Genomic DNA, 18554 nt, shown 5'->3' on the forward strand with positions numbered 1-18554 from the left:
CGCAAGCCATCGCCAACCGACTCAAACGCACGTCAGAATTATGAAAACAAAAGCATGATGGAATTTGGCGAGGCCAATAAATTATAACCTCACCGCCGCCCGACCATCCCGTCCCTCCCCCTGGTGTGGGCGTCGCAAAATGCTGTGCAAATTTTCGAATCATAAAAGCGGTAAATAATCCACCAGTTTTTCCTCTCACAGTCGTCAGAACAGGAGGATTTTTCCGTTATAATTTATAACTCTTTCTCCCGGCTTCTGACGACACCGAACGTAAACAAATATTATAAACAGATTGTCTTGAGTGAGCGAGGCAGGCAGTCGGTCGGTCGGTGCAGAACTCGCTCGCGACAGCTGGTCGCAGCCAGCTTTTCAACTTTCGATCTTTTTTTGGCTGCGTCAAAACAAACAAAGGAGGCGCGCTGGGGCTTAGACACTAAATCGCACAGAAAAGCGGAAAATGCACCTCGTGAACGGTGAATAAATTTGAGCCGCTGAAAGAAAACGCCTCGTAAAATGTCACCGAGGATTAAGTGAGAAGGCGACGAGAGATGTTGACATTTGAGCGGTAATTGTTTGTAGGCAGCTCATCTGGCGTGTGAAAACACGAGTTTTCCATTTTCGCACTGGACAAAGCGGACGTGTGGGAGGACAAACTGCTGCCTTCCCTAGGGGTGCAATCATTGCATCAGCCGCTCAAGATCCTAGTAAGGGTGGGCCATATGTACAGATTAGTCTGTATTTTACAGATTTTCTTGATAATTTCTTAACCAAGCTCAGGTTCTTACCAGAAATGTCTAAAACTTTCCAAAGTTTTCGGAATTCTCGAAACTTGGGAGACAGTCCTGCGATTTCTGGGAAGTTCTAGGATCTTCTAGGAAGTTTTCAGAATTTTCAGAAAGGTCATGCAAATTCTGGGAAAACCTAACTTCAGAGAAGTTCTCGCAATTTCTGAGAAGTGCTCGGATCTTGTGGGAAGTTCTCGGAACTTCTGGGAAGTTCTTGGAAACTCTGGGAAGATCTAGGAAAATGTGAGAAGTTCTCGGGATTTCCTAATATCTTACATTCTTGGTAATTCCTGAAGATCTGGAAAGTTCTAGCATCTTCTGGGAAGATTTCAAAATTTCTGGGACGTTTTTTGAATTATCGTAAAGTTTTTTGAACTATGCGATTTCTAGAAAAACAAAGTTTTAAGAATTTCTGGAAAGTTTTCTGAACTTCTGAGAAGTTTTTGGAATTTCTGTGAAATTCACCGATCTTCTGGGAAGTACTCGAAATTTTTGGAAAGTTCTCAGAATTTCTGGGAAATTTAAGGATCTTCTGAACAGTTCTTGGAAGGAACTTAGCTCACAGAAATTGTGAGTAATTCTCGGATATTCTTCGAAATGCACGCATCTTGTAAGAATCTGTCGTAAATTCTGGGCTTTTCTCGGAACATTGGGGAACTCTTCAGAATTTCTAGAAAGCTCTGAGATCTTCTGGGAAATTGAACAATCTTCTTAGAGGTTCTCAGAATTTCTGGCAAGCTTTCGGAACTTCTGGATACCTCTCAGAACTGATGTGAAGTTCTTGAATCGTCTAGAAGTCTCTCGAAATGTTTGGAAAATTGTCGGAATTTTTGTAAATGCTCGTTTTTTTTAGAAGTGTTCAGACCTTCTAAGAAATTCTCGGAACTTATGGGAAGCTCTCGAAAACTCTGGAAGGCTCTCAAAATTTTTGGGAAGTACTCGGATATTCTAGGAAGTCTTTAGAAGTTCTGACATCCTCTGGGATGTTCTCGAAATTTTAGGAAAGTTCTCGAAATTTCAGGGAAATGCAAGGATCTTCTGAACAGTTCTTGGAAGAATCTTCTAGGAAGCTCACATAAATTGTGAGTAGTTCTCGGATGTTCTTCGAAGTGCACACATCTTGTAAGAATATGTCGGAAATTCTTGGAAATTGTAGGAAAATCTGGGCTTTTCTCGAAACTTTGGAGAACTCATCAGAGTTTCTAAAAAGCTCTTGGATCTTCTGGGAAATTCGCAAATCTTCTAACGAACTGCTCATTAACTACGTAGACCGTTTTTTTGGGATTCTTGAACCCCCCCCCCCCTCCGTAGACAATTGTCCATACAAAAAAATTAAAATTTGTATGCCCCTTCCTTAAACTGTCTACGAAGTTGATGAACAGCCCCTAAGAGGTTCTCGGAAATTTTGGAAAAATCTTGGAACTGAAGGGAAGTTTTCAGAATTTTTGGGAAGTTCTCATATCTTCTGGGGAAGTTCTCGGAAACACTGGGAAGTTCTCGAATTTTCTGCGAGGTTTTTCAATCTTCTTGCAAACTTCTGGAAATCTCTCGGAATTTTTTGAAATGTGCTGTAACTGCACGGATTTTTTTGAGAAGTTCTCAGATCTTCTGAGAATATTCTGTAACTCATGGGAGCTCTCGAAAATTCTAGAAGGCTCTCATTACTCGGATATTCTAGGAATTTTTTTGACGTTCTGAGATCTTCTGGGAAGTTCTCGGAATGTATGGAAAGTACTCGTAATTTCTGGGAAATTCAACGATCTTCGGAATAGGATCTTCTGAATCCTTCCCTCTGGGAAGGAACTTCTAAGAAGCTCACATAAATCGTGACAAGTTCTCGGATGTTCTTCGAAGTGCACGCATCTTGTGAAAATCTGTCGGAAATTCTGGGTAGATTGCTCAACTTTTGGGAAGTCCTCCGAATTTCTAGTATGCTCTCGAATCTTTTGGGAAATTTGCAAATCTTCTGAGAGGTTTTTGGAATTTCTTGCAAGCGTTTGGAAATTCTGGAAAGCTCTCGGAACTGATGAGAAGTTTCCGAAATTTTTGGAAAGTTCTCACTTCTTCTGGAGAAGTTCTTGGGAAACTCTGGGAAGTTTCGGAACTAATGCAAAGTTTTTTAATCTTCTGGCAAGTGTAATGAACTTCTAAAATGTACTGTAATTGCACGGATTTTTTGGGAAGTTCTCAGGCCTTCTGAGAATTTTCTGGAACTTATTGGAGCTCTCGAAAATTCTAGAAGGCTCTCAGTATTTCTGGGAAGTACTCGGATATTCTAGGAAGTTTTTTGAATTTCTGAGTTCTTCTGGGAAGTTCTCGGAATGTATGTCCGAATTTCTAGTAAGCTCTCGAATCTTTTGGGAAATTCTTCTAAGAAGATCTCGGCATTTCTGGGAAATTCAAGGATCTTCTGGACAGTTCATGGAAGGATCTTACAGGAAGCTCACAGAAATTGAGGGTAGTTCTCGGGTTTGGAAATTCTGGAAAGCTCCCGGAACTGATGAGAATTTTTTCGAAATTTTCGGGAAGTTCTCACATCTTCTGGGGAAGTTCTCGGGAAACTCTGAGAAGTTTCGGAACTAATGCAATAATTTTTAATCTTCTGGAAAATTTATGGAACTTCTGGAAAGCTCTCGGATTTTTTTGGGAAGCTCTCGCATCTTCTGGAGAAATTCTCGGATTTTTGCGAAGTTCTTCAACCTTTTGGAAAGATTGTGGAACTTCTGGAAAGCTCTCGGAATGTTTGGGAAGTTTTCGCGATTTGCTGTAAATACAAGGATTTTTTCAGGAAGTTCTCAGATCTTCTGAGAAATTCTCGGAACTTATGGAAAGCTCTTTAAAATTCTGGAAAGCTCTCAGAATTTATGGGACGTACTCGGATCTTCTAGGAGGTTTTTAGAATTTCTGAGAAGTTTTGAGATCATCTGGGAAATTTTCGGATTTTTTGGAAAGATCTAGGAGTTTCTGGGAAGTTTTCGTATCTGCTAGGAAGTTCAAGAGCCTTCTGGGATGTTCCGAGATCTAGAAGATCTAGATCTAGTAGTACTCGGAATTTGTGTGAAGTACACAGAACTTCTGAGAAGTTTTTTGATATTCTGTAAAGTTCTAGAAATGTATGGGCTGTCCCTGGAACTTATGTGCAGTTCTCAGAACTTCTGAGTAATTACCGGAACTTTTGAAAAGTTCTCTAATATCTTTGGAATTTTTGAGAAGTTTTCGGATTTTAAGGGAAGTTCTATGGTTTTTAGAGAAGTTCGCGGCACTTGTGGGAGGTCTCGGTAATTATATGAAGCTTTCAGAAATTCTTTGAATTTCTAGGAATTTCCTGGAAGTTCACTGAATTTGAGGGAAGTTCTCAGATCTTCAGGAAAGTTCTCGGAATTTCCGGGAAGCTCTGGAATTTTTTAAATGTCCTGCACAGTCCGTAGTACTTCTGGGATGGTCCGAGAATTATTTTACTATTCCTAGATTTTCAGGGTAGTTCAGAGAACTCCTTGGCTATTCTTCGATTTTCAGTGAAGATTCGAGAATTCCATTTCATGCCCAGAACTTTAGGGAAAGTGTCAAAAAAAATTATAATAATTCCGTTAGCTTCAGGGAAGTTCCCTATATTTGAGGAATGTTGTGAAAACTTGAGGTAACCTTCGGAGACTTCAGTGGAAATTTTCGAGAACTTCAGGGACGTTCAAGGAATTCTTAAAGTGTTCAAATACGACTAAGATTGTTAAGGCACTTAACCCGTAAAAGCCCGGGACAAACTTTTATTTTAAATTTATTTATCTCCGCATGACCGATTTCAATGATCCTTAAATCATTCTGGTGAGCCCCTCCTTCTTTTTTATATATTAAATAATGTTTTGGAACGGGGGTCTTTTTTTAAACATTATCATATATCTTACCTATCATTGCGACAACATATTGATTTTTTTAAGTGGAACTCCCGGAAATGATTGAGAACATTCATTCTTACCTTGGAATCTGTTTCGAATTTCCGGATTATGGTTCCACATGGTCAAATTTGATGTATCTTATACCCATATCAAATCACATCTACTCGATGAAATATGGCCAACGGCACTCAAAATGACAACCACATAGCTGCATGGCCACCGTAGAATCGGTTTGGGATATTCTGGATTATGGTTCTACATAGGCCTCAAAGCCTAGTCAGCAAAGGCAAGTCGGAGTTGGCGGGTTCGATTCCATGTTGTCAGTTTAAAAAAAACGGGAAAACGCCATTTTGGACTTCAGAAAACCGGATTTCATCATTTTGGATTAACTAAAACATCTAACATAGATTACCGGCCTCTGCACGGCGTCCCTGTTCCAAAAATTCCCATGTTGATGGGTATTTAAAAGTTTATTTTTATAACCGGAAGTCATCATCTTGAATTCCAGGATGGCATCAAACATCGATTTCCGGCCTCTACTCGTTGTCCCAGTTCCAAAAATAACAATATTGTTGGATATTTGAGAGTTATCTTGGATTTTAGAAAACCTACAGACGCCATCTTGGATTCCAAAATGGCGCCAAATATCGATTTTTGGCTGCTACACGTCGTCTCCGTTCTGAAAATATCCATATTGTTGTGTATATGACAGTTTTTCACAAACCATAAGTCGTTATCATGGATTTCAGAAAACTGGAAGTCACCATAATGGATTATAAATGGCATCAAACATCGATTTGCGTTTTTATATCGTCCCATTTCGAAAATACCCATATTGTAGGGTGCTTGACAGTTTTCCACAAACCGGAAGTCATCATCTTGGAATTTACAAAACCGGAAGGTGGAAAATTGATAATCTGACAACTTTGTACAACATTCCAAAGCTCTATCTATCGATCCTCAAAAGTATCAGTTTTGAGTTGCATCCTTCACTTATCGACGCAGCTATAGCTACGAAGTCACTAGCGACACCCAGTGGTGGAAATCGACAAATATTGTGTGGTCATAAGATAGAAAACTGTACAACTTTGTAGAACATTTCATCTATCGGTCCTCAAAAAGTTATAAAGCAGTGCCTTTCACTTATCGACGCATCGAAGCTACCATTATTGCAGCGCTGATACTATTCTGAAATTCGAAATACAAATCAACTCACATTTAACGCAGCGTTGGAAGGCCCGCTGAAGCCATTTTTTTTAAATTAACTAACCCATTAGAATTTTGGCAAATTGATGCAACGACTCCAGAAGACCCTTCCCTTAAGTTCGTCACAATTTGCTGCTCAAAATCGACTCACACTTGATCCAGCGTGGCAAGGACCGCCATGCCGCATCGCCGACCCGTCAACTTGTTTGGCCCTTTTTTGTTCTATTTACCCACGTCCTCATCCAAGCATTGCAAGTGCCTATCGCCATCCAACCGAAAACCCATTATCCCTTGGCTGGCCCAGACCAACGACGACGACGACGACGACCATCCATCTACACCGCACACATAGGACCTGTATCGCACAAACAAAACACAGTCCAAAAAAGGGAAACCAAGAAGAGGCGCACCACTCAAGTGGCGGAGGCGAGTAGAATCCGTGTCTCTCGTCGTAGAGTGTGCAATGTTTGAAATGTATGCACACACGGAACGGCAACCATCGAAGACGGCGGCGGAGGCTCTTTTGCTTAAGCGCGTCTGGCCTTCTTCGATTTGTGCCTTATGTTTTCGTGTGTCTTTCCCTGGGTACTGCAGAGAACCCAAAAAAGTCATTACGACCAACCATCGCCGCCGCAGCAAGCGAGGGAAGAAGTGAATTTTTAATTTATTTTTGTTTCTTCTTGTTCATCCCGCGAAAACCGTCCCAAGGGCCGAACAGCAACCAGATGTAATGATCACAGAAGAGAAGACGAACATGTTCGTATGGAACGTTCAAATACGACAGCAACTACTCCAAAGGGATGCAGCGCATCGAGAACAAAGAAACGAATAAAAAACGATTCAATTTCTAAACAAATCCTCGCTTTCCAACTCCCGGGAGACCCGAAGGAATCGTCCGTAAATCAAACATATGTTGCGTTCAGGTTGTCGGGCTTCTTTTTTCGTTCTTCCTCCATCTACCTTGCTTGGTTTCCAGGGAATCACAGCAGTCTGTCATCGCCCCGATGAGAAGCCTCGTTGACTCGATCAGCGTAGGCCGCGACCAGCCAACCTAATCAATCATTTTTCTTTTTTTTTTTTCTTTTCCAGTCTCCAACCGGTCTTGCGCCGAACTGAGCTCACTCGAGACGAACCTAACGGTGCCGATCACGACCGTAAGCGACGCCTCGTCCGAAGGTTGTCGATCGGTGAAGTCGCGAAGTGGTGGCTCCCAGATTCGCGCCATATTGGTGACTGACTTCCAATCGCACGCACCCACGCACGCAGCCAACCAGCTTAGTTTCGCTTTCGTCGTCGTCTAGTCAGTGGGTTGCTGCGTTTTGCGGAGCGGAGCGACCCAACAACAAAACTACAAACGTGTGAAGTAATATCTTGCAGCGAAACGAGGTCAGTTTTTTCCTCGGAAGGCTGCGAAGCAACCAACGAAAATTCCCATCAAACAGTCGTTTTGTTTCGAATAAATTACGGTCCGAAACACATGTTTCCTTGATCTTCTCGCTTTTCCCAACGGTGGGTTTGGGATTCCGTGGTTTCTTCCTCTTTTCTGGGCTTGAGGCGAAGATAGATGCTGCTGCATGTGATAGACTGCACTCGGTCGAGGGCTACAACAGCAAATGAGGGCATTTATGGGATTGGGAAAACAAAAGCGAGCATGAAATCCGATGCCTTCGTGTTTTCTCATCGGGACCTTCTTCTTTTCCTCCTCCAGTCCGGATCATCCGATTGCAGGTGGTGCGATTGTTTTCTGACTTTTGGTCCCTATCTTCCTTGATCGCCGCGCGGCTCTCTCACGCGAAACGGAAAACTGGTCCTCCAGCCAAAGTGGACCGAAAATTCGCCATAACGACCGGGTCGGACTGCTACCGAATCATTTTCACAGCCTACTGTGCTCAAGGCAAACTTGATTGATCGCCCGCCTAATTTCGACCAAGGAAATTGTAGCGGCGGCCTCAGTATCGAACCAAAAACCGCAACCTCCATCATGATGATGATGATGCCGTTGATGATGATCGAATCGATTTCAATCGACCAAACCCAGATAACCCTGCTCGGTCCGAAAAATTTCACCGAACCATCACGCGAAATTGGATATTTTTTCCCCGGTCTTTGTTTAACCAACTTCTGGGGAAGAGCTGCTCTGGAGGAAACCTAATCCTTTCTCCCGGGGGCCCCCGGCCGAAACTCAGTATCTTAAAGACAAAAGACGGATGCGGCGGTGGTCGCCATTATTATCCTTACGGGGGGAAAAAAACATCACATGTGTTCGGAACGAAGCAGACACGATCATGTATCGATCGATCGGGGTTTTCTTCCCAGGAATTTTCGTGTTCGGTTGTTGTCCTTTCAAAGTTTCAAATTACAACCACCAGGGTCTTTCGACGACGGACCCACACAATCGACCGTTCCCATGGACTACTTTGTTGTTGTTTTATAGTTCATAAAAGCACTTGCGGCGTCGCGGGACCGATAAATCATGGCCAACTTCGAGCGAGGAGATTGCCTAAAAGTGCTACTTATCGTTTTTGATCGTTTTAGAGTCAAGGAAACACGCAATGGGAGAGAGAGCTGGGATAATGAATTGCCACAAAACGACATGCCGTTTGGCGCCACCCATTAGAAGGGTGAAGTGCGAGTGAGGGTGTCTGTCAAAACAAACGGCTAAATTTTACGAAAACATATCGGAAAACGGCAACAGGTAGGATATTACGCTCTTTATCAGGCAGACAGCAATAAAATGTACCGGTTTATGAGGGCTGTTGGCAGGCTAACTTTCGGAAATGTTTGTTCGGTTACAGTAAGGGAAATGGTTGTTCGGACCGGAGGACGGGATCAGAGGTACGGCTGCAGGGGTTTGTTTGTAAGTTATCGTGCCCTTGCTAGAAGCTAGCATTCCACATGAATTTTCTTTTTGATTTTTGTTTTGTTCTTTAATTTATTTGAAAAAGCTCAATCGATTTAACTTTACAGAGCCGACACACATCGCGTGACACACATCGAGAGTGGCCTGCTTCTGTCGACAGACGAATTTGAGTGAACACTGATTTCTTCTCGATTTGATGTACGTGCAAAATAATAATTAGAGCTTCCATTTCCCAGCGGTTTCCACCATCTCGGGATTCGGAAAATATTTATTTGATATGCCGGGGAATCCCGGGAAGTGAAAAAGTTAGTAAATTGTTTTAATAGTCGTATGTTTCTATTTTTTTAAACGATGTTCTGAAATGTAAGTTTCCTTTAATTCACTGTTCATCTCCTTCGAAGAATGATTAAAAAAAAGGACACCAGATTTGAAGACATATCTTCATTTTGATGACATTTCATGATTTGTGAAGTTGTTTGAAGACATGCGGAAGCTGAAGACGTCTGATAGACTTTTTTTTTAATTTAAAGCTGACATATGAAAATTTTTGATGATTAAATGAAGTTTTTGACTTCATATTTCAAGCTTCTTGTTCAATATGTGGAATATGAATAATTTAACCTAAATCGGACATTTCAGAACAAAACTTGATCCACTTGAATATTCACAGGACTTCAATGAAATCTTCGATTAGTTTTAGATCTTTTGAATACTTCCTAATCAACGTGCAGTTTTGAGAGAATATCTCCACAATAATAGTTGATCAACCTGAAGCCTTGGAAAATATCTAGAGGACTTTATTGAAATCTTCGATCAGCTGGAGATCTTTTAAGTACTTCCTAACCGATCTGGCATTTTGAGAGAGAACCAATTGAATGTTGGACCAGTTTAAGATCTTCAAATTTCCTGATCAACCTGAATTCACTAATATCTGACCAACCACCAATCTTGAGAGACTATCTGGAGACGTAATTTCAATTTTATGATCAGTTGAATATCTTAAGAATAATTCTGGATCAACAATAGAAAAGGGCCCATCATTATTGTAAACAAACCGTTCTAAAGCACTTTTCTCACAAAGCGAAGGCCACCCACGCAAACCAACACTATCATCGGATAGGGAAAAGTTTCCCCTACACGATGATGGTGTTCGTTTGCGTGGGCGGCCTTTGCTTTATGCGGAAAGGGCTTTCGAACGGTTTGTTTACAAATGCTGATGGGCCCTTTTCTATTGTTGATCCAGAATTGATCAACCTGAAGTCTTGAACAAAATTCCTCCGACCAGCTGTATATTCTTTAAATACTCTCTAATCAAACATCCGTCTTGTAAGGATGTCTAAAAGACGTCATTAGAACTTTATTAACAGTTGCAGATTTTCAGAACATTGCTTGATTAATTTGAAAAGTTTTGAATAATATCCTGAGAACTTCATTGAACTCATCGAAAATCCGTGAATATCAACTAAGTTATCTAACATTTCACGACCTGAACTTATACGAAGATTCCTGCACTTTCAAGAAGTTTCTTGAACTTAAACTCAGTTGAACTCAAAGCCTCTATGAAGCTCCCTGAATATGTAGAATGTTCGACGAACTCCTGGGATTTTCCGTCAACTTCAACCAAGTTCCCAGTACTTCGAATTTTTTTCATAGCTTCAACTATTAATTTTTTGATAGGTACAACTGAATTTCTGCCCAGCTTGCTGAACTTGTACGAATTTCACATAATTCATACGATGTTCCGGAATCATCTTGCACGAAATTGTTTAAAATTCTACGAAGTATCCTGGAGATCTATGAAGGTCCCCGAACTATTACGAAGTTCCACAAACTTCTATGAAGTTCTCTGAAATCAAATTAATAGCTCTTGACATCTAAGTAGTTCCCTGATGTGACGTGATGTTATGTTTGTCAGCCAAATTTCACAATAGTCCATGCGGATCCTGATGATTATGGCGGATGATTTCTCCCATGAATGTATTTGTAAAAAAAAATATTTTGCCGTGCTTTAGGATTACATAGATTACATACTAACGGGTAAAGGTAATGCATACCTGTGAACGTAAGAAATGGTTAGAAAATAATAGCGAGGGTTTGCTATGGAAGCCAAGATAGAAGTCGGCGACATATAGAAGTTCCTCCGTCCGGAAGGAGTAAACATTTTACAAGATTCCGCTCACTAATCCAAGAAAGGACTCTAAAAACTGCAAATACTGAGTCTTTTCTTCAGTTTAGACTAGCTTTATAACGTCAAATCCTGCTAAAGGTATTCCAAGAAAGATTTAAAGGGGTAAAATGGTCTCAAATTAAAAATCCCGGGATACACGCGATCCCGGGAAATGTCAAAACCCCCGGGAGTTTTAATCCCGGGACATCCCTAAAATAATCATAAAATTAAATTTTCCTTAGAAAATCATCCACTCCATCCATATGAATTTAGAGTTGCCTTGAGGTACGTTCAACCTGTACCCATACGGATTGATTGTGTATAGTTGAACATATTTAAAATGCCCTCTTCCATGATTGTTGGTTATCTACATTCAGGGGTAAACGGAATGCTTAGCTGAATGTAGGTAATCAAGGGTATTTCGATATGCTTGTTTTAAAATAACTTGTTTGATCATAAAGTAGCGTAGAAAACACTTAAGTAATATGTTTTATGAGTCAAATCGGGCTAAAACTTCCCGAGGAATCCAAATCCGAAATCATAGTTCACATATAATGTATTTGAAAAAGTTTTATATAAGTAAGTATGGTAATTTTTTAGGTACGTTAAAAATGAACCTCAGATTCGGAAGGTACGCTATTGGTACACTACATTGGTGAAGGTTTTGGAAGGTTTAATAAAGATTTTCGAAAAACAAGGAATTTACTTCGAAAATCATCCACTCCATCCATATGAATTTTGAGTTGCCTTGAGGTGCATTCAACCTGTACCCATACGGATTGATTATGTATAATTAAACATATTTAAATGCCCTCTTCCATGTTTGTTGGTTATCTAAATTCAGGGGTACACAGAATGCATAGCTGGATGTAGGTATTCAAGGGTATTTCGATATGCTTGTTTTAAAATAACTTGTTTGATCATAAAGTAGCGTAGAATACACTTAAGTAATAGGTTTTTTAGGTCAAATCGGGCTAAAAATTCCCGAGGAATCCAAATCCGAAGTCATAGGTCACATATAATGTATTTGAAAAAGTTTTATATAAGTAAGTATGGTAAATTTTTAGGTACGTTAAAAATGGACCTCAGATTCGAAAGGTACACTACATTGGTGAAGGTTTTGGAAGGTTTAATAAAGTTTTTCAAGAACAAGGAATTTGCTTCGAAAATCATCCACTCCATCCATATGAATCTTGAGTTACCTTGAGGCACGTTCAACCTGTACCGATACGGATTGATTATGTATAATTAAACATATTTAAAATGCCCTCTTCCATATTTGTTGGTTATCTACATTCAGGGGTAAACAGAATTCTTAGCTGGATGTAGGTATTCAAGGGTATTCCGATATGCTTGTTTCAAAATAACTTATTTGGTCATAAAGTAGCGTAGAATACACTTAAGTAATGTGTTTTATGGGTCAAATCGGGCTAAAAATTCCCGAGGAATCCAAATTCGAAGTTATAGGTCACACAAAGAGTTTTATATAAGTAAGTATGGTTAATTTTTAGGTACGCTTCATTAGTGGAGGTTTTGGAAAGTTTAATGAAGAATTTCGAAAAATCACCCGTCTATTCAGTAAGACACTCTAAAACAAGGAATTTACGAGAAACGTTCAAAATCCTTGAAGGTACGCTAAGGTACGCTGTTGCTACACTACGAAAAACATAATTTTATCAACTTTTGTGTAAAGTGTCCTGCTGGATAGATTAACATATTTCAAACATATTTAACACATTCAAAATGATTGCACTGCAATTATTGGTCTATTTTACCCGAATTGCCCCTGCACTGCCTGGCTGAAATTGAAGTAACTGTACAGAAATCTATAGCAATGCGTAAAATATAGTGTCAAACTGCAACCTGTCTTGCATGAAAATATTAAGAAACTCTAGTGGCATTTGTTCAGAATCTCGGAAAAGGTCCACTTTGCCCGAATTCCACCTTATGCATTAAAGTGAAATAGCTGCACATACAACTAATGACTCTCGAAAAACAAATTAATTCTACTGTTTTCTTTTGATAAATGAAGGATCTAACTTCGCTTTGCCCGAATTCCCCATAGTACTCTATGAAGGATTAAAATCTAATATGGCTCTTAGAAAATTGATGAACTCTACACTTTTCTGTTCATTAAAGACAAGGAGAATTAAATTCGACCAATCTAATTTGAGTTCTCATTGGCTTGGTAAAAAGGCCCACCAAGCCCACTATTATGCTAACATAGTGGGCATAGTGGACCATTTACCAAACCAAGAACGCAGCATGAGAACTCACGATGAGATTGGTGGAATTTAATTCTCCTTATCTTTAATGAACTGCCCAAGTAACATTTCAAGTTTTATCGAGGTTTTAAAGCATGCTACAAGTCTAAATCATGGTCTCCAGAACCGTCATAAAATCAAAATTGTTACTTGGGTGATAAGTGTAGAGTGCATCAATTTTCCAAGAGTCGTATTAGATTTAAAACGAAGACAACACATCAAGAAGACTGGCAACTCTTCCATTTTCTCAAACGACCGGCATGAGACAGATACAATCGCGTCATCTGCCACTCGAAGGTAAATGCTCCGAACGAATTGGATAGCAAAGGTTCCATCCTCAGAAGATAGGTTTGTGCATTTGCTCATTTTTTTTATGCGTTGCTTCCACCTTCGCTCGAGCACAGCGCTGCCAGTCTTCTTGATATGTTGTCTTCGTTTAAATCCTTCCTAGAGTACTATGGGAAATTTGAGCAAAGCGAAGCTAACTTCTAGGATCTAAATCCTTCATTTATCAATCCTACGAATTCAGGCAATTTTAAGAAAGCTCATGGAACTTCGGATAAGTTCAATAGATTGGTCAAAAAGTACAGGGTGTTTCGTTTAAATTTTTAAGTACAGTACAGCAGATACTTCGAAGAATTTTAGAAAACTTAGTTGAGACCAGGCATACCAAAAGTACCGCCTCATGACAGTATTTCAACGGCTGTCGCTTTGTTTTTCCTACGACAGCCTTGAGATTGAGCTATAAGCGACAGCCCACAGTGAGGCTGTTATACGACATACAACGTTGCCATCCCATGCAGTACACGACAGCTCGTTCTTAGTCATGTATTTTGTTCGTTCGGCTATGACAGCCTCGGATGGTCTTTCGTAACGTTCCTTGTACATACAACAAGCAGTCCGTCAAACTACCGATTCGTTGCTGCTGTCTTTGAATTTTTTTTTGTTTTGTATGAAAACAATTTGAGCTGATTAAAAGCTGAATAAGCTATTTTTTACCTGAAGAAGCATATTTTTGCCTGAACAAGCTCTTATTCAGCTTTCAATGTTTGTTCGGTAATTCGAAAAATCAGCATTTTTCCTATTTTTTTTAATCATAACTATTGAACAACACTGAACCGATTGTTTGGGTTAAAAGGTCAAATAAAACATTGCTGTTGGAACAAATATTTGTTGGGATCCATCCATTTAATAAAAAGAAAATTTATTCCAATACATAGCCTAAAATGCATTTATAAATGCAACAATATTCAAAAACTAAAAACGGAAAAACTAAAAACTAGGTAGTGCGAATAAGGGCGTCTCTGTGACGATTTGCTGTACCTGTTGTGGACATTAGAATATCCTTTTCCTTAAACTTGTTGAGGACGCCTTGTCTTGCCTCAAATGTTATCCATTTTAAAGTACTGATCTCCACAACATAAAGGGCACCATTGCGGAGCATTAGATGTGATCAAATCATTCGCAGTTCTATTTGTCCAACGCTACCAGCTGGGTGAAGGGTAGGGAATGACACACACACAACAGATCAAATGAAAGATTAGCAAATCTAGTTTTTAGTAAAAATACGAATATGGACTTTAATCGTGGCTTTACATTGAAAAACATTGATTATAATCGATTTTCATAGCCTCGGAAGCAGGTACTACAGTAATTACCGGAATTTGTCAGCTCCTCCACGCATCAGACTTGTATCTATCAATTATTTCACATAACCGTAATTCCAAATCTTTCTAATTCATGTTCAAAATGAATATTTAAGATATACTTTGGTTACCTAGGATCACTGAAAAAGAGCATGGGCTTCGAAGAACATTAGAAAAAATCAAAAAGAAGACTGACAAAATCGGGTCATAACAGTATTGTATGTTATATTTTTTCATGAAAATTCAATCTTTGTTACACAACATATCACAAATTCAGCGATGTATGTTTTCCGTTTCTGAGCTGCAATTTCAAAAATATTAAGTTTTGAATAATGGAGGCTCATGGCAGTTTATGAGCGAAATCTAAGAACTAAATACCATTATTGAAAACTAAGTTTTGTTCGCTCTAGTTCATCATGCATAAAAGACACAGATTTGAGTTATTCACAAAAGTTGTAGCTACTATCAAAACGTACAAACAGTTAGAGGCAATTTATTGTAAATGAATGCACGATATTCTAGGACAATTTGGAGAACCTAGATCATCTGGTATATTTGGTAACAAATCAACTCAGCTCCAGGACGATTTGGAGAACCTAGAACATCTGGCCTACATGACAATAGGTCATGCATGATCCACATAGTCACCGTGAATCTGTTTGGACATATTCCGACACAACAGACATTGTCCCAGTCTTGGTTGATCTAGTAAAACTAATCATCTGAACTCCAGGACGATTTGGAGAACCTAGAACATCTGGTTTATTTGACATAGTCACTATGAATCAGTTTGTACATATTTTGATACAACAGATATTGTCCTAGTCTTGGTTGATCAAGTAGAACAAATTATATGAAATCCAGGGCGATTTGGAGAACCTAAAACATTCAGTATACATGGCAATAGGTCGTGCATGATCCACATACACACTATGAATCTGTTTGGAGATATTGTGATACTAAAGACATTATCCCAGTCTTGGTTGATCTAGTAGAACAAATCAACTGAACTCCAGGACGATTTGGAGAACCTAAAACATCTGGTATACATGGCAATAAGTTTTTAACGATCCACATAGCCACTCTGAATCTATTTGAACATATTTTGATACTACAGACATTGCCCTAGTCTTGGTTGATCTAGTAGAACAAATCTACTGAAATTCAGGACAATTTGGAGACCCTAGTACATCTGGTTTACTTGGCAATAGATCATACATGATCCATATAGTTACTATGAAGCTATTTAACCATATTTCGATACTACAGATATTGTCCCACTCTTGGTTGATCTCGTAGAACAAATCAACTGAACTCTAGGACGATTTGGAGAACCTAGAGCATCTGGAATACTTGGCAATAGGTCGGGCATGATGCACATAATCACTATGAATCAGGTTTGTACATATTTCGATACAACAGATATTGTCCCAGTCTTGGTTGATCTAGTAGAACAAAGCATCAGAACTTCAGGGAGATTTGGTGAACCTAGAACATCTAGTATACATGACAATAGGTTTTGAATGATCCACATAGTCACTATGAATCTGATTGGACATATGTCGATACTAAAGACATTATTTAAGTCTTGGTTGATCTAGTAGAACAAATTATCTGAACTCTAGGACGATTTGAAGAACCTAGAACATCTGGTATACTTGGAAATAGGTCATGCATAATCCACATTGTTACTATGAAGCTGTTTGGACATATTTCGATACTACAGATATTGTCCCACTCGCGGTTGATCTAGTAGAACAAATCAACTGAACTTCAGGACAATTTGGAGACCCTAGTACTTCTGGTATACTAGGCAATAGATCATACATGATCCACATAGACACTTTAAATCTGTTTGGACATATGTCGATACTACAGACAATGTCCCAGTCTTGGTTGAACTAGTAGAACAAAGTATCTGAACTCTAGGGCGATTTGAAGAACCTAGAACATCTAGTATACATGCCAATAGGTTGTGCATGATCCATATAGTCACTATGCATCTGATTGGACATATGTCGATACTAAAGACATTATTTCAGTCTTGGTTGATCTAGTAGAACAAATTATCTGAACTCTAGGACGATTTGAAGAACCTAGAACATCTGGTATACTTGGAAATAGGTCATGCATAATCCACATAGTTACTATGAAGCTGTTTGGACATGTTTCGATACTACAGATATTGTCCCACTTTTGGTTGATCTAGGAGAACAAATCAACTGAACTCCAGGACGATTTGGAGAACCTAGAACATCTGGAATACTTGACAATAGGTCTTTCATGATCCACATAGACATTTTGAATCTGTTTTGACATATTTCGATACTACAGATATTGTCCCACTCGTGGTTGATCTAGTAGAACAAATCAACTGAACTCCAGAACGATTTGGAGAACCTAGAACATGTGATAAACTCAGCAATATGTCATGCATGATTTGCATAGACACTTCGAATCTGTTTGATCATATTTCTATACTACAGACAATGTCCCAGTCTCGGTTGATCTAGTATACTGCCTATAATCCAATATCTGTCCCATATGGAAAAAGTAGGCAGTTGAAGTTACGAAGTGCGATTTCCATGTAAATATTTGAAAAATCATAGTAAATTTATTAATCTTTCCTTCAGGTTAAAATCAGTTGGATTGAAGTTTGCGTGTTATGTTATATCAGCAAAAAATATAGAAACTCGAAAAGCAGAACTGCAACTTCACCTCTGCACGATTGAATTTAAGGATGGGACTGATATGCGATTACTTTGCTTGATGGGACAAACTGACTTGATGTTGTTTAACATTAAGTCTGTAGTTTTAACACATACTATGAAAGTAGATTCCAATTGATCGTGGATAGCGTTGTTATCACAAAATTGACGAAAATACATATGGGACTGATATGCGATTATAGGCAGTATAACAAATCAAATGAACTCCAGGACGATTTTGAGAACCTAGAACATCGGGTATACTTGGCAATTGGTCATGCATGATCCACATAGACACTTTGAATCTGTTTGGACATATTTCGATACTACAGACATTGTCCTAGTGGTTGATCTAGTCGAACAAATTATCTGAATTCCAGGAATATTTGGAGAACCTAGAATTTCCGGTATACATCGTAATAACACCGGTTGGAAACTAACGATTTAAAATTGGCTCACTACTTGACTAGCCTATTGGTCCCAAGCAAATCGATTAGCATACCCCATTAACATAGTACTACACTATGTTTATTTAGATTCGCAATGAAAGTTTGACCGATAAAATGAAGGGTTCGTGGATTTTCCTATGTTTCGAGGGGTGCAACGATTAGCTTGGGACCGAAGAGAGTACCAGAGCTGAGCCAAAAAGTTGAGCACGTTTCTTAGGGACCTTCTGGTCTTAGAGTTACCTCTATGGTAATAAGGCGTGCATGATCCACAAAGTCATATATATATACGATTCGTTTATGATTTGACAACGAAAAATGCTATGGTCTTATTAGAAATCATCAAAATCTCACATGACCATTAGACAGACCCACACAGACTCCAAGGAATTTCCATGTAAATTCGGAACTTTTAATCCCACGCGACCAACAAGTGGAACTTATGAATCTCTGACAATTTTGCAGGGTGTTCGGTTTGAATCGGTTAAAAATGAAAATGAACAACACAGCTTGTGACAGCAAAATACGTCAGGGACGCAACGGTTAATAAAGACAAACAAATATACAACTCTTTCGAGGATT

At 39.2% G+C, this 18554-nt stretch overlaps 1 protein-coding gene across 1 annotated transcript in view; it reads right to left on the reverse strand.

Moving 5' to 3' along the window:
• The window catches only part of pnt (pointed), a 377379-nt gene that overhangs the window by 332257 nt on the left and 26568 nt on the right, over window positions 1–18554 (reverse strand). The window lies entirely within an intron of this gene.

This window comes from Ochlerotatus camptorhynchus, unplaced genomic scaffold (genome assembly GCF_037179485.1).
Source record: "Ochlerotatus camptorhynchus isolate MF236.1 unplaced genomic scaffold, CSIRO-AGI_Acam_v1.1 ptg000070l, whole genome shotgun sequence".
NCBI classification, from domain to species: domain Eukaryota; kingdom Metazoa; phylum Arthropoda; class Insecta; order Diptera; family Culicidae; genus Ochlerotatus; species Ochlerotatus camptorhynchus.